This window comes from Panthera uncia, chromosome C2 (genome assembly GCF_023721935.1).
Source record: "Panthera uncia isolate 11264 chromosome C2, Puncia_PCG_1.0, whole genome shotgun sequence".
NCBI classification, from domain to species: domain Eukaryota; kingdom Metazoa; phylum Chordata; class Mammalia; order Carnivora; family Felidae; genus Panthera; species Panthera uncia.
In genome coordinates this window covers 25,835,174-25,862,135 of record NC_064810.1, presented here as the reverse complement: position 1 = coordinate 25,862,135, position 26,962 = coordinate 25,835,174, and the positions used below count along the sequence as shown (strand labels likewise).

The 26,962-nt window shown below is 34.9% G+C and overlaps 1 non-coding gene across 1 annotated transcript; it reads left to right on the top strand.

The window, feature by feature from the left end:
- Positions 1 to 5,338: 5,338 nt before the first annotated feature.
- LOC125922183 (U6 spliceosomal RNA) lies at positions 5,339 to 5,442 on the top strand. The gene has a single exon (XR_007457620.1). It is a non-coding gene; the product is annotated as a U6 spliceosomal RNA (small nuclear RNA).
- The last annotated feature ends 21,520 nt before the right edge of the window (positions 5,443 to 26,962 follow it).

Here is a 26,962-nt window from a genome sequence, read left to right as displayed (position 1 = left end):
AATGGAGCCATAAGAAACAAAGAACAATTGGAATATGCAGCAAAAATAGTTACTTAACATACATTAGTGTAATCACTTTAATTGAAAAAGAAAAAGAAAATATTACCGAATTTAATAAAATATTATTGCATATTTATTAGTCTAATGAAGTACAATTTGTGTAAGAGTAAGATGTTGGTGAAATACCTTAATTTACCATGAGAAAAAATTTATATGCATGAAATAAATAATCAAATACTCTTGAGGAATAGGTTGGGAAGAACTAAATTTTGTTGTCACTGAGTGGGGTCTGTATATAGCCCATTTTTATTATATTTGAGCTTTACTGGACGTATTCACTGTAGTTTGGGGAATACAAAAGAACACTGGAATAGGGTTCTGAGCTTTAGCTTGTTATAAGATCTATAATAAATCACTTCAAGGAATGTCTGACCCTGAGTTTTCTAACTTACAAAAATAAGGCACTTGGCTAGATTAGTGGTTATCATATTTTGTTTTTTTATAGAACTCCTTTTTTCCAAATAAATTCTTCAGTTGATCTCAAATAAGTAATGCTGATAAAATTGCAGCATGACAAACACCAAAAAAATAAAGATTTTTTTTCCTTGAGCTCTCAGATTTATGTTTTAGAAAAGGCCTAGCCTTAAAACATGTGGAAAAATGATACCAAAATGAAATATAGTTCAGCATTTCACATATTGTATTCCAAAACATCCTAGTTCTTGGAAGTAGTGTTTTAAAAAGAATTCTCTGGCTAATAATATCATTGAATGATGAACACTGCATCTCCCTTTTGGAGAGTTACAATATGTGTATCATGTCAAGAAATCAGTAAAATTCTGCAGCAAATAAGCTTTCTTATTCATATGCATCAGAAGTGACCTCAGGTCACTTTCGGTTTTTTTTCCACCTGAAGTGACTATTCCAAGGAGCGTGCTTTTTAATATGGATTACAAGTTCATGAACTCCAAGAACCCCAGTTTAAATACCTTGGCCTACTTAAGGTTCTGAAATGGTACCTACTATACGTAACCATCCAATGGATATCATTTCCATGAACTTAAAGTTGAATTCTATAAGCACAGAGTTGACTGAGTACAAACCATGACATATGTAAGGTATCTTTTAAAGGAGGAGAGGAGCTGTTGATGATACAAAGGATATTCAAAGCTCTTCAAGGAGAACAAATCTTAAGATCAGAAGAGAAAAAAATCTAAAAAAAGAAGTGCTAAAGTCTCAGAAGCTGCCACACCTCCACTCTGCTCCTCCCCTAGACCTGGTCATTCGCACTGCACTGTCCTTCTCAGCTTTTATTCTAGAGCCCGTAATAAGAGCTTCTCTCATCCCATAGCCAGTGCCTTTGTTGAAGATCCAGCATGGCCTACCACCGAAACATGGATTGATGTTCTTTAAGCCCTTTTTGCACCAAGATTATCTTCCACCTCTAAAATCACTAAGTGAAAGGAGCCGGGTGATGTCACATAGAAAAGATTGCTATTGCCTTATTTCTACAAATGGCAAATAAATAATGAGAAAGAACATTAGTGTGTTTTAGAAATGGACAACAAAGAAAAAAACACTATTTTTCTTCTGTATTAAACCATGATGAACAGAAACTACTTCTAAGCCATGGATGGATCTGTGAAAGAAAGTATGTGAAAAATGAAATATATCTATATATATCTATATATAGATATATGTATATATAGATATAGATATAGATATAGATATAGATATATAGATATAGATATAGATATATATATAGAGAGAGAGAGAGGAAGGAAGGAAGGGAGGGAGGAGACAAGGGAAGGGAAGGGAAGGAAAAGGGAAGGGAAGGGAAGAAATTAAAGTCAGAATCCAGTGCCAAAGAGTGAGTTTTCTCCCCAACATTTCAGCTGCTTAAATTACTAAACTGGCTCTGGTGGTACCCATAACAATTAATTTAGAAAGATTTCCCCTTCTTCTTGCTAAAAGATAGGAGTGTTTTGGGGAGACTTCTGTAATTCCATCACAGTAAAAGAAGATGCACTATTGCCATCCCAAATTGAAAATGTATGTTTTTGCATAGGGATATTTTAGTATGCAGTGTTAAATTTCACAGCATTATTGACACAATACTTTTGGTATACACTGTGATTGGTGAGCTAGCCTTGGGACTGAAACTCCAGCCGTGATGATTCCTACTCTTTTGGAACATTACCTATTCATGAAGTGGAGATTGCACTTATTTTCAGGAAAGAAAAGTACTGAGATTTCTCTAATCCAGAATAGTTTAAATATAGGAAATGTTCCAAAGGATAGCAATCAAAATGATGAGTGAGTTAGATCGTTTTACTCATGTGGAAATACAAATGAAGTATAAATTACCCGAGACAAATTTGCTAAGAAAAATAATGGGGGAAATTGTGTGATGGTCTGCAGAATATGAAAGGCACAGACCTCAAGGCTAGAGAAATAACTTGGTATGATTCAAGGGTCAGTAGTATGGATAATGAGAATGTTCAGAGTAAAACAGAAGCTCCCTCCCCTATTGAAAAAGTAGCAGAGAAACAACACTAATTGGAATGTGGTCTAGGGATCCAAAGCAGGTAAAGCCTTAAGAATAAACTCTAATACAATATTAATACTCATGTATAAATAAAACCAGATAAAACCACATAATTAGGGATCCAACAATAATTCCCCCAGATTATCTAGATATGTCATTTGACCCATCAGGGTCATCTTCTTTCATAAATATTGGACTCAACCAATTTGTTACCAGCTTCCCACCACTGGAAAAGCCATCGGAAACATCAACGTTTAGGTGGCAAGTTGCTTGTGCTTTTCTCTGGGCATCTAAAAAATCAGTAGATGCATGATACACAATTTAAAAATCACAATTAGTTTCTTCCCAGTGACAAATAAATAGCAACCCCACATATCCTTAACAATCTCCAACACTGCCCAATAGAAATATAATGTAAACAACACACGTAATTTTCAATCTCCAAGTAGATATGTTAAACAAAAGAAATAGGTACAATTCATTTATTAATACATTTTATTTAACCCAATATATAAAAAATATAGTTTTATCTTGTGGCGCTAACCACATTTCAATGCTAAGTAAGAACATGTGGTCAGTATACCATATCATATAGCACAAAAACTAAGAGCAAAGTAGAGGTTTAAGACAAGAAAAATTTGTGCATGGGTCATTGAAGAGATATTCCTTCTGACACATGGTAATGAACATTATCATTGTATTGAACACTCTATAGGTAACTTCCCTGCAAAGGGGAAGGACAGACAGTAGGCACTGTGTGTAGTGAAGTGAGAATATCATCAAAATAAGAATTAACTTGTTTATGTGATTTGGAGATGGGTTAATTTTAAAATGAAATTTTTTTCTTTATATCCTCCTAAGCAATCAATCAAAAATATATCAAAACATAATTTAAAAATTTTTCACAACTGGCAACTGCAATGATGTTAAGATGCTGTGACAAGAAAATAAAATGTTACTATGAATATTATAAATAAAATTGTCAAGGATAGCACTCATATTAAGCACTTAAAAACATTTATAGGACAGTTGAAGATACCGAGATTTAGAATGCCAGTTGCAGATCATCATTCAGAATTATACCAACAATTTCTTTATTTAATAAAAATGTATTTAGTATTTATTCTATTCCAAAAGTCTCTCTAGGCTCTGTGGATACCACAAAAGCAAAAACAGGTAAAATCCATGATCTTCAGGAGCAAATATTCTAGGATAGATACATAAATTCATTTCTCTACCAAAGTTTTATTAAACTGTTTTTAAAGAACTTCCTTCTTCTATTACCAACTAATTCAACCTAGAATTTGTTCTCTTAAGGGAACGTATTCATTGATTGTCAGACCCAAGAGCTGGAACCTGTTTATTTATCATCCACTGCAGTACATAGCTGAGTGCCTTACATATTACTTAATAACGGTACTGAATTGAATTAATTGAATCAAATTGAAATAAATCAAATTTAATTTAATTGGAAGGAATAAAATAGGTGTTATTGTACTGCTACAAATCCTAACTCAAAAACCAGGAATATCTTCATTAAAAATCAATACCTAAACTGGGGTGCCTGGGTGGCTCAGTCAGCTAGGTGTCTGACTTTGGCTCAGGTCATGATCTCATGGTTCATGGTTTCAAGCCCCACATCTGGCTCTGTGCTGACAGCTCAGAGCCTGGAGCCTGCTTCAGATTCTGTATCTCCCTCTTTCTCTGCCCCTCCCCTCCTTGCACTCTGTCTCTTCTCTGTCTCTCTCTCTTAAAAATAAAATAAACATTAAAAAAAAATTTTTTAATTAATACCAAAACCAAATGAAAACATTAATTACAAGAAAGGAAAACTACAGACCAGTATTTCTCATAAACATAGATGGAAGAATCCTCAACAGAGTATTATCAAATCCAACAATATATAAAAAGAATTATATACCATGACTAAGTGGGATTTATTCCAGGTATATAAGACTGGTTCAACAAATATTAATCAATTATTGTAATCAATCATATAAACAGACTAATGAAGAAAATTTACATGATCATATCAATTGATATTAAAAATATATATTTGACACATCCTAACATCTAACACTAATCCATGATAAAAACTCTCAGGAAACTAAGAATGAAGAGGAACTTCCTCAACTTGATAAAGAACGTATATAAGGGGGGGTGCCTGGGTGGCTCAGTTGGTTAAGCGTCCGACTTTGGCTCAGGACATTATCTCATGGTCTGTGAGTTTGAGCCCCACATCAGGCTCTGTGCTGACAGCTCAGAGCCTGGAGCCTGCTTTGGATTCCATGTCTCCCCCCTCTCTCTGCCCCTACCATGCTCATTCTCTGTCTCTCTCTGTCTCTAAATAATAAATAAATGTTAAAAAAAAATTTTTAATAAAAAAAACTTCTATAAAGAACCCACATTTAAAATCACACTCAATGGTGGAAAACTAGAGGCTTACCACTAAGACTGAAAACAAGGAAAGGATATTCCCTCTCATAACTCCTATTCAACATTACACTATAAATCCTAACACATTAAGACAAAAAAAAATAATAAAATGCATACAGTCTTTGAAGTAAGAAATAAAATTGTCCTTGTCTAGAGATGGCATGATTGTCTATGTAGAAAATCACAAAGAATCAACAAAAAATTCCTGGAATAAATAAGTGATCATCGCAGAAGTGCAGAATAGAAGGTTAAGATACAGAAGCAACTGCTTTCCTCTATACTGATGATGAAAAAAATGAAATTTGAACTTTAAAACACAATATTATTTACATTGGCACCAAAAACAATGTAATAGTGCTCACTTCAATGGCACACATACAAAAGTTGGAATAATACAGAGATTAGCATGGCCCCTGTGCAAGGATGACACACAAATTTTCAAAGTATTCCATATAAAAAAGGAAAAAGAAAATAATGTAATATTCAGATATAAATCTAACAAAATATGTACAGCATTTATATGAGAAAAGCAGAATATTATTCAAGGATACAAAGAGATGATCTATTAAGCCATAAAGGATGTGAAGGAACCTTAAATGCATATTGTAAGTGAATGAAGTTAGCCTACGTGATGCTACATAGTACATGATTCCAATTACATACATTCTGGAAAAGATAAAACTAGAGTGACAGATAAATAATCAATGGTTTCCAGGGCTCAGGGGTGAAAGGAATGAATGGTAAAGCACAGAGGTCAAATTTTTTAAATTTAATTTAAAAAATAGCTGATAAAGGTTAAAGTGACATAGGAGCCAACTAAAAGATCCCCAAAGGTCAAAGCTGGAACAATTGGGGCAATAAAATAAAGTAGAATTGGATTGCAACTCGAAGGTTAAAGTAAGTATCCATGAGTCCATACTGATATAAACAAATGATTAAATAAATTAACAAATGAGACAGAAGAGACAAATCTCAGAAGAATTCCACATTAAATTATTTAGATACTCCATCCTAAAGGCAGAGAACAACTTCCCATCCTTAAGTGCAGGCTGTACATGGTGACTTCCTTCCAAGTATGAAAATAGGAGGGAGAAGGCTGCCTGTGTAGCTCAGTTGGTTAAGCATCTGACTCTTGGTTTTGAATCAGGTCATAATCTCATGGTTCATGGGTTTGAGTCCCACATTGGGCTCTGCACTTAGAGTGTGGAGCCTGCTTGGGATTCTCTCTCTCTCTCTCTCTCTCTCTCTCTCTCTCTGCCTCTCACCTACCCATGTGCTCTCTCTCTCACACAAAATAAACATTTTTTTTTAAAAAAAGAAAGAAAATAGGGAGAAAGTAACAGTAATGAAATCTGGAAAACATTACTTCTGCCTATTGACCAAGGTCAACATCAATGGTCACAAATCATGTAGATTGTATGTGCCCTTGATAAGATATGATAAAAATGACACACTTTGGGGCGCCTGGGTGGCGCAGTCGGTTAAGCGTCCGACTTCAGCCAGGTCACGATCTCGCGGTCCGTGAGTTCGAGACCCGCGTCAGGCTCTGGGCTGATGGCTCAGAGCCTGGAGCCTGTTTCCGATTCTGTGTCTCCCTCTCTCTCTGCCCCTCCCCCGTTCATGCTCTGTCTCTCTCTGTCCCAAAAATAAATAAATAAAAATTAAAAAAAAAAAAAAACGTTGAAAAAAATGACACACTTTACTTTTATGATCTTCCTTCCTTAAACCCATAACTCCAGTCTAATGCATGAGAAAAACATCCGATTCCAGTAGATGTTCACCCTACAATACATTTGCTGAGTACTCCCCAAAATTTCAAGGTCATCAAAAACAAGGAAAATCTCAGAAATTATCAAAACCTAGAGGAGATTAAGGAGACAGGATCCCAGAACAGAAAGGAGGAATGATGTGAAGGCTAAGGAAGTCTGAATAAATTATGGACTTCAGTTAATAATAATGTACCAATGTTCGTTCATTAATTTTAACAAATAGATTATGCTGATGTAAGATATTAACCATAGGGGAAACTGTGTGTGGGGTTGGGTGTGGGAGAAGGATGTATGGGAACCCTCTGTACTATCCATTAAATCTTTCTGTAAATCTAAAACCTTTCTAAAAATAATCTATTAATTAAAAATTAATATTCTGACTAACCCATTGGCACATACTTTAATATAAGTAAGATTAATTTTGGAACATAACTGATAACCAGACCATGGACCTTGGCAATGCCCACTACAGTGTAGTGCTAAGAAGATTTAGTCTGAAGAAACTTGTCATCCTTACTCATTTATTATAAAAATTAAAATGCTATAATTATCTATGAAACCATTTCTTATCAGAATATAAACAATAGTTACCCTTGAACAACACAAGTTTGAAATGCATTGATCCACCTATGTGGATTTTTCTTTGATAAATACAATACCATAAATACATTTTCTCTGATGATTTTCTTAATAACATTTTCTTTTCTCTAGCTTACTTTATTGAAAAAATACAGTATATATGTAACATGCAAAATATGTGTTAATAGACTTTATGTTATCAATAAGGCTTCCAGTCAACAGTAGGCTATTAATACTTAAGTTTGGGGGGCAAAGTTATATGCAGATTTTAAACTGTGTGGGGCTTGACACCTCTAACCCTCATGTTGTTCAAGGGTCAACTATACTCAAGTTTCCTCCATAGTCTTGCAACCTAATCTAGCCACTTTCCTAACTCTTTATTCCCATTCACAGCTAATCTTAATCCACAGTTATATTCACTGTTTCTACCTCTTTATTTTCCACTTCTCATTCATAGTAATTTGGTTCTGCCCCAATTACTCCTCCAAAGTCAATAATGGTCTACCTAAACCAGTAGGCACGCACCTATTATTTTACTTCATTTCTTGGAAGTATCTGACACATTATCTATTCCTCCCTTTTTAAAACACTTTCTTCCTTTTCATTCATCACATTTCATTTTCCTGGTTTTCTTCCCGCCTTTCTTGCCTCTTCTTGGTGTGTGTGTGTGTGTGTGTGTGTGTGTGTGTGTGTGTATGAGAGAGAGAGAGAGAGAGAGAGAGAGAGAGAGAGAGATTCTTATCCTGTCCTTAAATGTTATTGTCCTTAAAGTTCAGTTAAGCAAATTCTTTTCATTGTATGTTACTCTCACTGTGTGATTACCTTAACTTCTATAGGCTTTAGTAGCTACTATCTGTTGTCTAGGGCTCTCTCCTGAGCTTGGAGATACTATCCTACTTAATTGGTATTTCCACTTTGCAGCGCCACTCACATATACAAGTCAAAAAGTCCCAGAATTATCTACCATGTCCTCCTCCCCTAACTCCTTATACTCTATATTCTCTCAGTACATGGTATCACCATTGTCTACTCAAGACAACAGTCATTAGAATCAATTTAACCCTCACCTCCAATATTAAGGCATTCCTTAATTCTCAGCATACCTCCTAAAAAACCTTCGCAAATTCATCAACTTCTATCCATCCATAGAACTACCATCCTACTTCAAACCATCATTATCTCTTACCTAGATTTCTAAAATAGCCCCTTCTAGGTCCCCACATCTCCATGCCTTCTCCCTCCAGTTGTTCTCTATTCTATCTCATCATTACTAATTCAAGACATTTTAATGATTCCCTTTTGTTATTAGTTTGAGATCCAAATGATTTAATTTTGCCTATAGGGTCTTTCCTAATTAGGGTCCCACTTAATATTCTAGTCTACTTTCCTGCTTCTTTCCCTACTTCCCTAGTTCCACCTCACACCATGCAAACTGCGTTCAGTTCCTCAAATGTCTATGCAGCTTTCTCTGAATGCAACATTACCCTAGCCCACTCTCACTGTCACCTACTCTAACCTCAGAGTTCACTTTAAATAGTCCTTTCAAGAAGCTTTCTCTGAATCCTCAGAGATAGTTGCCTCTCCTACATATTGCCAAAGAACCTTTTTCTTCTGCTCTCAAAACCCTTGACACACACACATACACACACACACACACACACACACACACAGATAATTTTAAATATCTTCAATATTTATCCATATTGCTAATTAAACTCCAAGCTCTCCAAAGGTAATAAGAATATCGATATTATTTATTAACTCTTCCCCAAAATATCTGAGACAATGACTGATGGTCAGACAATATTTGATACATTGACTGAGTGATGAAAATATAAATGGATGGTTGCAATAACTCAAAAAAAAAAACTGAAAAGTAGATAATCTATTTAAACTTAGAATTTAAAAAAAAGAAAAGAAAAAGAAAAACACTTCTCTGGAATGAGTTACAGCTTGCCTGGAGCTTTTGATTCTAATACATTTTCTTAGAAATAGGCTTGGTTTCTATGTGTATGAAAAATTCATAAAGAATACCCACTGTATCCCAGGTTTAAAGTAAGGATTTCCAAGAGAGTATTATTGCATTAGGTTGCAATAGTCACGTTAATCACCTAATACCATGTTTGAACTACACATGAATGGACAGGACCAAAATTCCAAGACATCAAAGGACTCAAGTTTGATAATAATAGTTTGGAAGCAGTCAGAGAAGAGTTAAGGAAGGAACTGTCAGCAACTGAAGGATAACAGTGGGTATTAACAAGTACATATCACAGGGCCATGACTGCAAATTCAATATCGGATGTATAAATAGCAATACAAGCCAGAATGAACCCCTGGCTCAAGCAGCCTTTAGACTTGACAACTGGGCAGTTTAGGAAGATTTCAAAGCTTCACAGAACAGACACAGAATAGATGACAACATTTTGAGTATTAGTAGCAGCAAAGTATATAGAATAATAAGGATGAGATAAAGATATTCTGTCATGTCTATGTACAGGAGAGGATAGAAAAACAAAAACAGGTAGTGAAAAATGTATAGAGTCAAAGATACATATAATATTTTCTCCAAATTAGCTTTTATTCATTTAAAAGCAACAATGACCAAATAGTTTCAAAATGTTTTAATTTTTCTTTTCATTATACTTAAATTAAAATCCTACAGAGGCGCCTGGGTGGCTCAGTTGGTTAAGCATCCGACTTTGGCTCAGGTTATGATCTTGCGGTTTGTGGGTTCACACCCTGCAATGGGCTCTGTGCTGACAGCTCAGAGCCTGAAGACTGCTTCAATTTCTGTGACTCCTCTCTCTGTCCCTCCCCCACTCACGTTCTGTCTCTGTCTCTCAAAAAATAAACATTAAAAATAATTTTTTTAATCCTACATAAAAAATTAATAAATATTTTTCTTTTAAAATGTCTAATTGCCATGTCTTATGTTACAAAGAAACAGGCATCAAATGACATTAATGATAAAGTCTGTTAACAGAATTAAAGTAACAGAGTTTCTCTTGACTTCTCTACAGTTTGTATTACTTATTATTGACTTTTTTGTAAATGAAGATACTCTCAAAGAAGGAATGGTTGTTTTTATATCATCAATTCTGAAAATTCTACTATTACATCTTCCTTCACTGATGTCATCTCCACTCAGGTTATTCACAAAGTAGTTGGGTTAGGAAACAACAACACTTAGATTTTGTCTCAAATGTTTTAGAGAAACTAGCTCTAAGGATCCAAATCACCAGGCTGTTGCAAATCCCCTACTCTTCTAATTTGACCTACCACATGTTCAACATCATCAAAAACCTTTTGAGCCAGATGGTTTCCTTTTTTATCTCCCATGTGTTGCATACTAATAAGAAAGGAAATTCTCATAAGTGCTCAAAAAATACTTGTTTGGTAAATGAGTGAACAAGGAGTAAGAGAAATAAGTCCCTAATCTTTTCCTCACCTTGTGCCAGGTATTATGCCTAGATGAAAAGAGTGGATTAGAATGTACTTGACCATCTATCTTTATACATAGTATCAAGCTATTGAACCTCTAATTTATGAAAGGTGTGAGATAACTTGGCATATCGCTTTGTTTTAATTCTTTTGTTGATTTACTTCTAGGAGTTCCACATTTTCTCATTATCTTTCTTTTCCTGCAACCATTTGTGCATATAATTGCTTTTAAACCATGAAGTTGCTGTAACAAATAGTGCTGTCTTTAATAAAGAAGACAGTAGTTGACAGATTAATGACATTAAATTATTTAATAACCTCCTATCTTTAAATAAATTATAAGAGGCACAGTTCATTTGTTTATTTTTGGTCCTCAGACTTTGTATAGGCAGTTAATACATAGGAAGGAATTACAGCAAACTCATTTCTGCCTCAGGAACTAGAGGTGAGTTCTTCTCCTAGGGATGAATATCTATTTGAATTTCTATACGGAGTCAAGTGCCAATTACAATAAAACAATCTAAGCATCTTTAAAATCTAAAGGCCCATTCACTGGATAAGTTGGACTCCAAAATTTATGGAAATAGTGATTTCATAGAAGCTTGCACTAACTTGTCCCCTTGCCTAATGTGTCCATTGAACTAAACTACACAAATGCAAGATTTTATGGGAAAAATTATATTAGCTAGCCATAGGTGGAAACATCTACGTTTTCAGCTGGTTCTTCTTAAATAAAGAACAGTCATGAAATAAAACCTATAATTATGTTTATTCCTCCAAAGACTAACCATTCTTAACTTTAGAAAACAGGCCTACCTGTTCATTTAAATTTATAAAAAAAAATGAGAATTCACTCCTTTAAGTCTCAAATTCAATTAAATTTAAATCTTTGAACTTTTTTTGAGTCTTGGGCTTTTTTTCTGTAGTTTGTTTAACTTAATATTTTCTGGAGGTGGGGTTTTTCTGTTTACTTGTTTGATTTTGTTACTCAATACAAATACACTCCATCTAATTTCCTTTCCATATTTCCATTGGCTTTGTAAAATAACCTGAAGTGTGTGCATAGACTTGAATGGAACACATTATAGAAATACATAAGTTTTTAGTGAGAAATTTTTTTAAGTATGTATTTTTTAAAATTTGTAGATAAGTTTTAGAAATTACTTATTCTTGGTTTATGGATATAATACCTAGTTTCCTAAAATATATTTAGCTATCCAATTATGCTCTGTTTATATCAGTTGTGACATTCACTGTCATTTTATAACATAATTTTTTAAATTTCAGCACATAAAGATGTGCCCCACTAAGTATATCTATTCAAATTTGGATACTATGACAATAAGTACTATGATTGCTACAACCATAGGAAAAACGTCGAGTCCCACACTTGTTTTCCTTACGTTTCTACATGGTGGTAGCTAAGTGTTCCTTGTTCAACTATGAGTGTTCAACACTGGCAGACTTGAATAAAAATTTAAAAGTATTATTTTTAAAAATGTATTTTTCTAATTTGGAGGTAAAAAAAGAAAAAGAAGAAAGAAAAATATGTATTTTCTGAGCATGCTTTAAAGAAACGAATCCCTTGGATAAACTTTATTACTGACTCACAACATTTATTTTTTAATACATTTTGTGTGGATTGCATTCCACATTTTGTGTGGATTGCATTCCACATTTTACACAATCAGCTCAGGCCTGAAGTCAAAGTTCCCATGGCTGTTTATGTCTGAGTGGGCACTGAGTGGTCATTGATTTTCTTTCTCTATATATAGTCCCCCCCTACACCCCCGTCTAATCTCCTCTTCTTACAGGACACAAATTGTACTGGATTAGGGCCCACCCTAATGGCTTCAGTTTAATTTAATTACCTTTGTAAAGGTCCTATCTCCAAATAGCGTCATAATGTGAAGTACTGGGGGGACTTCAATGCGAATTTTTGGAGAACACGATCAAACCCATAACTACCACAAAATTCTAATCACCCAAAACTCAAAGTCCTTCTGACTGCTTTCTTTTTTTTCCTCTTTCCATTCAAATACATTTTCTGTAAATGCTACTGTGACACTTTTCCCTACTCTCTATATCAACTCTAATGGAGATTTCTTATCTATACTATCACTATATCATGCTAACAAACTCACCAATACTGTCTACACATTTGCCGCGGTAACTGTCTTTCTAAAACTAAGCAGTAATAATGCTACATCAACTCAAAAACCTATGGTGACTCCTAAGTTACTGCCTAACAATTGCCTAATAATAACTTAGACTGCTTTTTAAAGGTGTCCTCTGACTGCCTTTCAAGGCCTGTCTTGATCTCCTTCCAAAGAGGTCTCCACTATTATGCCCCATGATTTCTGTGTGGAATCTTTAATTTCTAGAACAGTGTATTTTATATTGTGAGGGAAAAAAAACTGTATTAGTGAATTATAAAGCTAATTTTAACAATAATTTTAGAAACCAAAGAATAGGATGCAATAGAATGGAATGTATCAGAATATATCAGAATAATATTTTAGAAAGTATCTGAACATTCATACATGCTATGAAGTTCAGACTTTTTTTCTTCCCCACCAAGTTATTCCTTAAGATTCTCCTGAGTTCTTTATTTTATGCCTCTCTTTGAATATTTTCAAGATACCATTACTTTATACATAAAATATAAATTATACTTATTTCCCCAAGCAGTAATTGAATTCCATGCACATAAGTCCCTGTTTTCTGAAAGTTTCCCTCTGCCTCCTGACTGACACGTAGGTTCAGAACCTACAAGTGTGCCACATGGCCCTTGTGCACAGCAGCATGACAGCAGTAAAAGCATTAAAGCACACCATATTTCTCAGCATTTATTAGATTTCAAAACCTCCTAAACAGCCACCACTGAGCAATTTTTAATTTAACACTGAATGGACTTCAGCTATTAGTCATGTAAAGTGTTGCTATAGGTGCTTAAAAAGATTTGTGTCAGTTAATCATCAACAGAGCCAGAGCACTACAAACCAACACAAAATGAAGACCTAAGAGTGAAAGCAAAAGTGAAATCTGACTGTTACAGCAACAGAGTTAGGGGGTTGGGAGGCCCTTCTTTGGTAGGATAATGTAAGGACATAATAAAATATCAGGTTCCAGAGAGAGGAGCATCATGAAAATCAGCAAGTTATTCCTGATATGTTTTATTTTGTAAAGGAAATACAAAAATAAAGCAACTCCATATAATTAAAAATAATTATAAATACTTGTATCTATTCACTGATGTTGCAAAGAAGACTTTATTCTAACTGAGTTCGGTCATCTCTCTCCTGGGAGTCCTTGCTCTATATTTGTGCTTGAAAGAAAACATACAGACCACAAAGAAATGAAAAGGGTATACCTCAAATTACAGAAAAATATATATTTTAAATTGTGTTCCTCATTGTCAACATAATTACAAGACTAATGCCTTGTTATTTCTATTTACCTTAAACATGTCTCTAAGATCTTATTTCCATTTCCACTGTGGATCAGTGGTTCTCAAATGCATAAGAATCACCTACAGAGTTTGTCATCCAGGCAATCCAAGACTTTGCCCAGCCTTGGACTAAGGGAGTTCTATGTTTTAGAGTGCCATCCTTGAAATTTCCCAAGTCTCCCTCCTGTGCATGGGATTGTAGTGCTTTTTAAGAGGGCACCTGAGCCTGAAATCCTCTTGGGAGTACTTTGTAAGCTTCTAAACAGTGGGGTAGACCAGATGTCATAAGGAGTTCTAGGGTTTGTTGCCTATAGACTTGGCACTAGGCCCCATCCAGGTGATAGTTCCAGAAGTGCAGCATGGAAAGTGGATCACCAGAGTGGTAAGGTTGTGTTATTTTTGTTGTTGTTGTTGTTGTTGTTGTTTGCATAATTGTATGAAATTGGACAGACATAATAATGCTGGCACACGGAGTTTGAGTGACCATCACTCACTGGAAGATAAGTTGATCCACGATTACACAATTAAATTCCAAATGGCACATATAACATGACCAGAAAACAAGTAACCATTTATAGTTTGCTGAATTCTCTGGGAAAGATTTGCATTTGTGGTCATCATCAACAAAGCACAGTAAAACTTTCAACAGAGGCAGCAGAGGCTAGCATTTATGAGCAGCGTGACGCATGATGCAGCACCATAAGTGGTATTACTCCACAGTAAATAAGGGGCATGAGGACATTGATTCAATACAAACATATTCCAAAGAGCCATGATACTTTTGAGTAATAACAGCATTGCTATCCTTTTCTCATGGTGGGAGAAATAAAATTAACCAAGAATGATGCATTTGACCACCAGGAACATAAAGAGATGGTTCCTAGATCTGAATTTAAAAAGATGATGCGTGGACCCTATAATGAATCTTCTCATGTACCAATTAAACAATAAACAAATACTTAAGTACTTCTTCCCAACTCTATTATTTTAAACCATCATTCATAATCACTATTCTTTACATGGAACCATGAATTTTGTAATACATGTGTAATAAAATCAATTATACAGATACCTACAGAAATATTTACCTGAGGAACCCAAACCCCAGAAGCAACCTTGATTCCCAATTCCCCCCTGGTTCATCTCTCTTTCTCTCTGCCTTCCGTTGCCCACCTCCCAACTCTACTCCAACTTGTATCTCCTAACCAGCACTGAGGCCAAAGCAGAAGACTCCATCTATTTTCCTATCTGGTGATTTTACAAAACCTTGATAAGCATTTGTGGTGCATAATACATGAGACTCAGAAAATTATGTCCTGATTTTTAAAAAACAATCATTTAAGTTTGGAAGCTTACCATAAGGTAGGATAATAGAAAGCTCTCCCTGATGAAGAGTTTATGTCTCTTCTTTCAGATAAAGCTAGCTGATTAACAAGCTTGTTATCCTATATCCAAAGGTTGGAGTCAGCTGGTTGGAATGGTGTTAGCTGAGAAACGAATTTTGACATCATTTCAAGTCATTCTTTTGTTCAAAACAGTACTGAGGTTGCTTAGAGTCATACATATGTGTCAAAAAAGCGGTGGGGGGCAGTGCCTGGGAAGCTTGGTCAGTTAAGCAACCAACTCTTGATTTCAGCTCAGGTCATGATCTCATAGTCGTGGGATTGAAATCTGCATAGGGCTCTGCACTAGATGGAGAGCCTGCTTAAGATACTCTCTCTCCCTGTCCCTCTGCGCTCCCCACTCACACTCTCTCTCCCTCAAAAAAAAAAAAAAAAGAGTATATATGCTCATGAAGGCTTCTGATTGTAAGAAGCTGAAGGCTTCTAAACATCAAATTGGGAGCAGTTTGAAGCCATCATAATTAAGCTTTGAAAGTAAACTTTGTGGAGAAGAAACTGATCTTAAATTAAAACATTGAGATAAAACATAGAAAAAGACATTAATCCATGCCCATATACTGCATTTCTTGAAATCTTGCTTATGATGGTATTTTCTTCCAAGATATAGATCTATATAGAGATATTTTGAGGTTAACAAGTACTCCATTATAATTTTAACAAATGATTTTTCTATGTATCTTGTCAAAAATATATCATTGTTGGATAGTTTTTGCTTAGCTTTATCACAATAGACAAATGGTACTTAGCAAAGACCCAAATAACCAGAAAGTCAAGGCCAGTGGTCCCAAAGAAAGCCCCTTTATGTTTCTCCTTAAAAGAAAAAGACAGCTAAAAAAAAAAAAAGGTAGATTTCATGAAATGGGAAATGGAAAACATATTGTATGCATTTAAAATGGATGATCTGAATATAAAGAAAATCCCTTTCTCCCTCAGTTCGCTCTTCCTCCACAACGAGGGCATGAAACTTTAGAATGAGTCAAGAGGGCTGTAAGACGTGAGAAAGTTTCAACTATTCCAAATCATTATCCATATGTGGATTTTAAAAATCATTACTCCTATGAGATTGTTTTTAATTTCTAAGGCTCCATAGGGCATTCTTTGGTCTTATATCCTACATTCCTCCTTTGTTTGGATGTTATAAAGCAGTACTGAAACTCTATAGTTCATTCTGATGAATACCTTTATTTACTTGGGAATATGATCTTCATCTCAGAAGGACTAGATGTAACATTTGATACAAAGGTCACCACTGCTATATTGCTTACATATTACAATTTTTAATAGCCCTTCTGCCTTACTCTTTACCCCCATCACCCACATACACCTAGCATGAAAAGAAGACCTGTTCTTCTGGCAGGTTGAATATAAAACACTAAAGTTTTTGTTTAAATGAAAATTATTTTCAATGAGGCCTCTTGTTAGTTCAATTAATGTGTACGGAAACTTGATGGAAGCTATAGCCTATTTTGCTACTATGTTGCTTATCTGTGAATACGGTATTTTTTAAATAGAGTTTTAATTTATCATATCCTATGCTAAAATATTTTATTTTTTTAACATTTTTTTTAACGTTTATTTATTTTTGAGACAGAGAGAGACAAAGCATGAACGGGGTTAGGGTCAGAGAGAGGGAGACACAGAATCTGAAACAGGCTCCAGGCTCTGAGCTGTCAGCACAGAGCCCGACGCGGGGCTGGAACTCACGGACCGCGAGATCATGACCTGAGCCGAAGTCGGCCGCTTAACCGACTGAGCCACCCAGGCGCCCCCTATGCTAAAATATTTTAGACTAAACTTTTCCGTCCATCAAAAACTATGGCCAATTTTCAAATATTTACTAAGAATCTAATGTACATCAACAAGACAGGACAGCTATACAGAAAAAGACCATGACACCTTCTCTGCCATATCTGGTTGAGCTCAGTGAGAGGTTATGCTCTCTCACACACAAAAATAATGATAACCGGTAAATAATTATGAAGGAATTATCTAGACTTGCCCCTAGTTTTGTAAATTCAAAGGCCTGTAGAAACTGGGTTGACTGTGAGGCAATAAGTAGACTCGAGAACACACGCTCCACCTTACTGAGTATCCACTACTCTAGACATTTGTAGAAATGTGACCCTTGATTTGCCAATTTTGGCTTTTTAAAAATGTAACATCAGGGGCGCCTAGGTGGCTCAGTCGGTTGAGCATCGTCCAACTTCGGCTCAGGTCATGATCTCACAGCTTGTGGCTTCAAGCCCCGCATTGGGCTCTGTGCTGACTGGCTCAGGGCCTGGAGCTGCTTTGGATACTGGGTCTTCCCCTCTCTCTGCCCCTCCCCTGGTTACACTCTGTCTCTCTCAAAAATAAATAATAAAACCCTAAAAATAAATTAAAAAATAAAAATGTAACATCAAATTTTTTAAGGTAAAATCTATCAATTTATAAATGTTGGCCATAATTCAATTCGGACAAAAAAAAACAAAAAACAAAAAAACAGCTCTATGACCTAAACCAAAAAACATCTGCAGGCCAGATGTGCTAACAGCCATCAGTTGGCAAGTCCTAGTCTAGACTAGTGACTTCTAACCTTGTTTATCACCAGCATCATTCAATCATTTATGATTTCTACACTGAACATGCATCCTTCTATATGTCTGTCTCCTCCTTCTATTTATTTACTGGGGTGTGGTGGGCTCCTCATTACTTCATTCCCCAGAAAACACTCCTGAATCTATGAAAATACACTTCTCTAAGCATATGATCATGATGCAAAGTTACAAAAAATAAACCCTGATATAAAAACATAATTACAGTAGGATATGATTTTGTGAGGATGAGAAAAGACATATAAATGGACACAGAGATAGCTGATTGAAAGGAAATATACCCAAATATCTCCAGTGTATTCTTCTGAATAGTGAGAGGATAGGTAAAATTTTAAAAATACATTTCTGTCTTCGGGCAATAATTATATATTTTTGTATATACCCACTAAAAGAGTGTTCAGAGTATACTCCGCCTAGAGGCGTAAGAGTGGGAATATGTGGGAAGGAAGGAAGTAGTGGGAACCATATTTTTTCTGAAAGTGAGTACAAGATTGGTTGCGTACTATTTAAATCTCCTTAGAGTCTTTTCAAGTACTACTTAAATCTCTTAGAGTTATAAATGCTCTGAGAATAAAAACTAATTGTCACTAACAAATAAATGCACAATTCAGTTGTATTTTTCTTTTAAGAGGTAGATACACATTGGTCACCAGGCCTGTCCCATCCTGGCACCAGGGAAGGAAGAGACAGTTCTGAGACACTGTATAGCACATCCCACAGGGCACATGGCTCCATATTTCATGCTGGTATCATCTGAGTTCTTAAGTCCCCTCATTTCACCATGTTCACTTCAAGAACGATTTTTCTTTTACATACACGATTCCCTTTAACAAACTGGAGAAACACTTGATTTGGCTGAGAATGCTCAGGAGAGCCTCTTCCACTGAGTGGGCAGACTCATCCTGTGGAAACATGCATCCCCCAGTCATCAGATGTGACTTCACTCCTCTGAACCTCATCACTTTCTTCCTGAAACAAATACCTGTATCTTTGTAAATCAATGTGTCATTTAAAAACTTTTTTAATAAAATAAGGTACACAGAAACTAATGCAAATAATTATATTACATTTTCAAGTTTGCTGTGGTATTTTTAATTTGTTTCTTTTTAAAATTTACCCCTTATTTTTCTTTCATGATAACCTCTCCTATCATTCTTTCCCATAAGCTCTTCTTTTTTTTCTCTCTTTTTGCTGTTTCTTTCTCTCATTTTTCCCTTAATGGAAAGGTAGATGAACATTACCTATTTAAATAAACCTCATATTCATATAAAATGGAAGGGCAAACTAATATATATATATATTCATGTACACAATCACAGACTTCTTAACATTTAACGTATCATGAGTGGATTTGACAACATGACAAATCACCTAAGAATGACTTAAACAAATAAAATGTATTTTTCTTACATAATAAGAAATCCAAAGATACGCATTTTCTAGGATTAGTTTAGCTATTCTGAGATACCATCAGGGACCCAGGCTTTTTCCATTCTCCTCATCATCTACCATTTTAATGGTTTTGACTTTATCTTCTTGCTTGTCACCTCTTGGTTACAAGATCCAGCCAATGGCTGGAACCCCAGAAATCACATCAACACTATAAAAGAAAAGAAAATATGGACAGCGGTACAAGCTTGCTTTGCCCTTTCACCAAGAAACATAAAAGCTTTCCCAGAAACCCTTGTAGACCTTCACTTGGATCTCATTGGCTACATTTTAACCTTCTAAGTCATTAGAACTATGTTATGTGGCCAAATCTAGCTGCAAAGGAAATTGGGAAAGAGAGTATATGCCTAGAGTTATTGCTGCATCAAACAAAACTCTTGTTTTGTTAACAGTAAGAAGAGAAAAATAGATACCAAGTGAGCAAATAACAGCATTTGCCATAGTAACCTATTTAAAGGGTAGCAAAAGTATTCCCTACTGCCATATATACAACTCAACTAGGCTAACAGAGGATTCAGTAAGACCTTTAGAAACCTACATGAAAAATAAATATAAGTTATCTCTAACTAGCATAATGCTTGTTCTTAGTGGAGTGGCTACCTGTGAAGTGCTTTGGTACTTCCGGAGAAAATTATCTTAGCATGTAAAAATCTTCCTTACCAAAGTTTTTGCCCCATTGAATTAGTAATACTTACAAAGAAATGACTTGCTTTGCAAAGGTAAACTTGAGCCGAGGTTATTCATGTGTTACCAATTCAAAGTCAATAGAGTGTGAACGTTCTGTTACTATATTGCTTTAAAACAAAGCATGATAATTAATTCTGAGTGTTTAAATTCAGATAATGAGGTTAACACACAAACAGTATTAAACTCCTATTGAAGTGACAAATTATTTCATTTCAAATCCCTTATAGTTTACAATGTCCTAATAATGCAGTTTTCACTAAATGGAAGTAGCCAAAACCTGTGATGTTGAAAACAGTATTTATACACCATAAACAAGTCATAGTAGGGTCTCACATTGCCAGCAAAATAATAATGGTGACTTCAAAGTAAGCCTAATTTCCTGGTTTTAAGATTGGCAAATTCTCTCTAGGAAGAAATTGCTTAACTCATAGACTCTCACTGTTGCTTTCTTTTCTAAATTTTCTGGAGTGTACAGATGTCAAGAACCCAAAAGCATATGAATCACTTTTCCTTTTTCTCAATTATGCCACAACTTCCCAGTTTTTCTCTCTCTCTCCTCTCAGATCTTCTCTGTACTATGCAAATTTTCCCTTACCCCCCAACCTTCCCTAACCTCCCATCCTTCCTTTTCCCTCCTCATCTTACCAACCCCACCAACTGTTGCCCTTGTAAATTTCCTTGAAGTTTGCTCCAGGTCTCTCAGAAAGTCAGCAGCAGAACCAAAGGGAAGAGATGTGGTTCCATAACCCTGAGGCAGGGTGCTGTCCAAGTGCACCTTGTAATTTAGAGTTGGCTACGCATGAGTAACAACCTAAATTACTAACACACTACCTAAAGAGCTTTATGGGTCCAGTTGGTTTTTGTTTATTTGTTTTAGAAGGGATTTTCAGCTCTTTGCCACTTTTTCTTACTCTCTTTGTCTTTCCCCCCCTTTTCAATTTAGTTATTGTTTTTAGATATTTGATACTAAATTATTTAAATTAAACTCTTGGTGACAGAGAGGATCTTCAATTTTTGAAAATGGAAAGGCCTCTGGGGAAAAGCCAGCTCCCTCCTGCCACCCACACAAACCTATTCATTCACTACAAGGCTAAAGTAACAGATTCTGAGATGGATTGCAAAGAAGTGAGGGATTTTTCCAAATAAAATGCCCTTTTATTATTCTTTAGTCCTCTTTAAGGAGCCAAAGTATGTGTCATTAAATTAATCTTTAAACTGCCTCTTTAAATGGCTAACAATTCTCATTTCAACTGTTATGGCATAAAATTTAAATGCAATTATACACAAAGAAATTGCCTTCTTCCTTTGTACCTGATAATGACTGGGTCATAAGCTGCCCTAAATCTATATATATCCTTTGCTTAGTCATTTGCAATATAGTTTATTGTAGGTATTAAGTGCTATTTAATGAAATAGCTTAGAATATTAAGAAAGTATTCTGTTCTCTAGGGGTAAAATGGTAGCAATTCAGACCTTTACTCAAAAGCTTTTTGAAAAATGAAGGCTCCAACTTGGTTATGGTATGTGACTTAATTGTGTAGCTATCTGAATCCTCCTGCTATCCATCACTCTCCACGTTTCTGAATTATCAAAACAGAACCTTGAGGCACAACTTTGCTTTTCTGAGAAGAGGTCTTAATTATGAGTCCTAGATATTTTTTGTTCAGTTTATTCACATATTCATTCCCTTATGTAACACATGGAATCTGCTTATGTCTTGCTTATGTTAAGAAAAGTTCACAAAGAATAGGTTGTCATAATCAAGTCAACCAGGGAGTACAGTAATCACTTTAACAACTAATTACATTGCAATTCCTAAAACACAGCAAATAATTAAGAGAAAAAAGTGAGGAGGAGTCTAATGGCTTGAAAATTAGAATATATTGGTTTTGAAAAAATTTTTTTTTTCTTGGAACTGGAAATTACTCCTCACTTTGCAGTGACTGAAATTCAGACAGGCAAAGTGACATCCCTGAAGTCCCAAGCCTGTTCATTGCCTGAATCCAGATTCAGGTGACAGTTCTTTTCCCAGTGACCTCCCACTCAAGCTGCAGCCTCTGAGATAATGTCTAAACATTCTTCCATAGATACTATGTGGACTTAATAATACATGCAGTACAGCTTTAAAACATGGCTATTTTCCATAGGTGGGAAATTGAATGGTATGGACATGATAATTTTTAGTGAAGCTTTTAATTGAAGAAATGCATATAGTAATATTAATATGAATAAACATCCACAGCCAAGATGTTGCTAAGAATGCGTGTGGTAAGTGTCCAAAACTAGTAAGAATACTCAAATCAATATTAATGTCTATGTTGGTTTATGACCTGCCAAATGTGAATTCTCTTCTCAAATACACACATGAATTTGCTGTTGATTATTATTTGACAGGACACATTTCACCTGCAGCAAAATTCAACATTTTACTACCAGTAGCATTATTTGAAAGCTAATCAATACTTTTTGTTAAAGCTTCAGGCACAAAGAAGCTAATCATATGCAACACTGATGGATGGAAAATATAAAATCAGATTTACATGTTTCTGGCTTCCTTTAAAATGGTAGTAGGGTTATAATTATCAGGTAATATCTGCTATTGAACCATTAGGCTTTGGATTAACTGTTAGGAGATGGGAGTTTTAGCAAACATTGATTATGCCTCTGATAAAATTTTTCACACATAATGAGATGGTCAATGTCAGATTAGGTAAGAGAATAACTGAGAACTCTATTTTGACTCAGAAAGGTGAAAAATATAATAATAGAAACTGTCCAAGAGACTAAAATCTGGCTTTTGGCTCAATTTAATGAATGAGAACTTGAAGAGAAACTCATATACTAATACAGAGATTCAAAATTATTGTATCAGCAGACCTTCAGACCAAGAAAAGAAAGCTTATATGTTATTAAACTGGAAGAGTATACATTTGCCTGGGATAATTATTCATCTTCAGTCACACACTTTAGACCTATATTTCAAAAGTGCATGAAACCAGGATTACATTATCTTTTCCAAAATGCTTATTCAGTAACTTAAATATTATAGAATAGCTGACTATAAATGCCTCTAAGGACTTAAAAATTCTATCACTTCCCCTGATTATGTGTTTTAAAATTTGACCCTGAAAAATAACAAAGACATTACAATCACATTTCACAGAGATGACAAAGACAGGAAGCCAACATGCCAAATGAAAGATTAGTTCTTTAATCATGTTCTTCCATTGCCTGTATTTTTGAAATGTTGATATTCATGTTGTATCTATCATATATTATCCAGGCTCAATCAACAATTCACCTCTTTAAACTATTAATAATAAACTAAAGTATTTATTAACATAATGGTTGATTTAAATCTTAAACCTAATTCCCAATCTAACACTTGAATATAAAACCGAGCACTGGAATAAACAACATTAGCTTTTCCTTGCTAAAATACCAAGGTTGGCTTTAAAATAAGTCAGTTTACTGGTGTAACCTATGAATTAATGTGCCTTATAAATATGCCTTGTTAACTGATTAATGAAATGCTTATAATTGCAAATTGTAAATTAGATTGAGGCAGATGGATAGATAAACGAATCTATTTGAAATGTACTTCCTTCCTATTGCATTAAACTAGGCCTTATTTTGGGCTTGGATAATAATAAGTTTTCAGGTAATTTGAAGTAATTTTCTGCCATGAGCACTGATCACACCCTCAATCAGCCTCAGGGACTGAAATGAACATTGTTCTCCACCCCTATCTTCAGCACATTAACTCAAAATTGATTTTTTTACTCATTTTTCCAGAATAGTGCAATCAGCAGGTGATCACTTCAGGAAGAAAACCAATGTGTTCATTCAGGTTCTTTTTATTTTTCCCAGGCTCCTAACAATGATGGCTTGTGATCATATACGGCCTACAAATTTACTATGGATGTTAGTTGGTTTTCATCAAAGATCCTCCCTCTTGCACCTATTTCTTAATAATCCTTTTGAGACTTCCACCTTCATCCATTTATTTAGCATAAATATAATAAGTGCTGGTTATACAAAGCCATGGCATGACATTTTGAAAGAAAGCACAATCTATTCGGGAAACAGATAAATATATGATTTAGTTCAATGCAATATGAAGACTACAGAAATGGTGGTTTGAATAAAAGGAGTAGAGATTACTTGAATGGGAAAGGAGAGAAATCATCTGAATAAAAATTGAATGAAATTTTGTGAAATGTCTCAGATTGATACAGCATTTCAGGAAAAAGGAAAAGTTTGAGTAAACAACATAGAGTTAATTCCGCTTTCTTAAAATTGAATGTAAGTCAAATTATATCACTACATCTTTTCCAAAAAATGGGTAGAGTGATCAAAAATAACTCTTAATGGAGATACTTACAACTAAAAAAGAACTAAGTCAACAAAAGAGAAATAAAGAAGGAAAAGAAACAGTCCTCTTAGAAGACATCAGGTAGATAAAACAAAAGCAACTTAGCTTTGAAATTGTATATCTATATCTGTCAGTGGGAGAAAGTTCAAAATTCATTCTAAAGCAAGATGGGTCTAAAGCCAGGTCAGAATACATGGCTATATATTTTTGTGTCTATTGTGAAATTTTTGTAAGACTGGAATTTCTCATAAACACATCTTACTATTCTTGAAATGTGCCTATCACAATATATTTAAGAAGACAATAAAATATTTGTGGAAAGAGTATAAAGTGGGAACGGAGGATGATACAGAGTTGCATCTAACTGACAAGAGTCTTCTCTGAAATAAATTCAAAACTTAGTCCCAAATGAGACGGAAAAAAATAGTTTGAATAAAGACTTGGGTTTGAGTGTAGGCCCTTCCATGTCCTAGTTTTGACTCCCATAATAAAGTAATTTATTCATTTTTTAAAAAAGAAAGAATACCTGTCATACCCAATTCACACAATCAGTCAAAGTCTTTATTATGCACTACTTATTGTACATTCTAACTGAGCCTTGTCTAGTAATGGATAATAATACCTGCATACACGCTGACAAAAGAAATACCTAGTACCCCACACATGGGCAATGGTCCTCAAACACTAACAACTGGCCTGATAATCCAGTGCACCCTACCATACTTTGTATCTGTCCTTTGCAACTATCAACCCCTTGATCTGAACTTTAGCATAGGCACCTCTGCCTTCAAACCCTGAATAGACATATTTCTCCATCTCTGCTCTTGCTGCTTATCTCATTCTCTGGTCAGGTACTCAATGCTGAGCAAGGGATTACCACTCCATCTCACTCCAGACCCCATCTTGATTGGGGCAATAGAGGCCACTGCTAGGGGATGGATATAAGACTATAGTGTAACCTGTACTGCAGGTCCTAAAATTATCACACCCAGGTACTCATTTTCTAATGGGTAACATGTGAAGAAGTGATCATAATTCACAGACATGAGTGTTTCAAAAGTATTATATTTAGAAAGAAAATAAGGTGAATGAATAGTAGATGAAGAACACCTCAGAGAGGAAAGGCATCACATTCTGAAGACTAAGAAGGTAAAGTGCCAATGCACCAGGGACAAGAAAAAATGGTGTGTCTGAGCAACTACATACATTCTTCTGATAAGGACAACACAGGTAATTCCTATAATTTGTTTCTACAGGCAACTACTAATTGTTTGGGGGAAAAAAATGGGTTAGTATATGAGTTAGAAGACTAAAATTGCTACAAAGAATTATAGGAGTGGCTAAGAAGATTGGAAGAGACTGTTGACAAGATAAGACTGTCAAATGCCTTTCTTCCAGAGTCCAACTAAAATTAAAAATCCGACGTACTCACTGTTTTGTGATTTTTCCAGCATCACTTGTCAATGCTAGAATCAAAGACTAAAACATAAAAACATACACAATGAAGTTTAAAAAAAGATTAATAGAAGAAAATTATAGACAGGAATAAAACTATGAGAATTGAGAATAGAGAGAGGCTTCTTGTCTCAAATTATATGACTATCGATGCACTTTATAAAGTCTAAAGCCCTATGAATTTGGGAGGCATTATCTTTAGTATTACTAGAATATTGCGTGTGTGTTCCCTTATATCACTTGGAAAATGGTTATAGGTCACAGCAAAACAAGGAAAGAACATACATAGGACATACACTTTTATTTCAATTCACAAAAAAATTTACTAAGTATCTAGAATTAAGACCTGAAACTTACCCTGTAGAAGCTTACTTTTCAATCACAGGAAACAAATATGTAATTAGAGTATTTAAAAATAATATGCTAAGAGCTACATTAAAAATAGGACAGACACTTAGTTCAATCTTCCTGATTAAAATAATGTTAAGGAAATTTTGAGATATAAGTAGAATTTAGTCAGCTAGGGCGCTGCAGGGGAAAGGGTAGGAGCCTAGAAAATGCATTTAACTAAATTACCAAATTACCAAATCCAAGTAAATAGTTTGCCTTATAATATTTGTATTATCCATAAAACAGAGAAAAGCCTATATATGCAGAAATACCCTGGACTATTGTTCAGGAAATCTGACCTTCCCAGTTCCTTCCCACTATGATATTTCACTGTTCTATTGATTTCAAAATTGCCCATATAATTAACTCTGACTTATGGGAT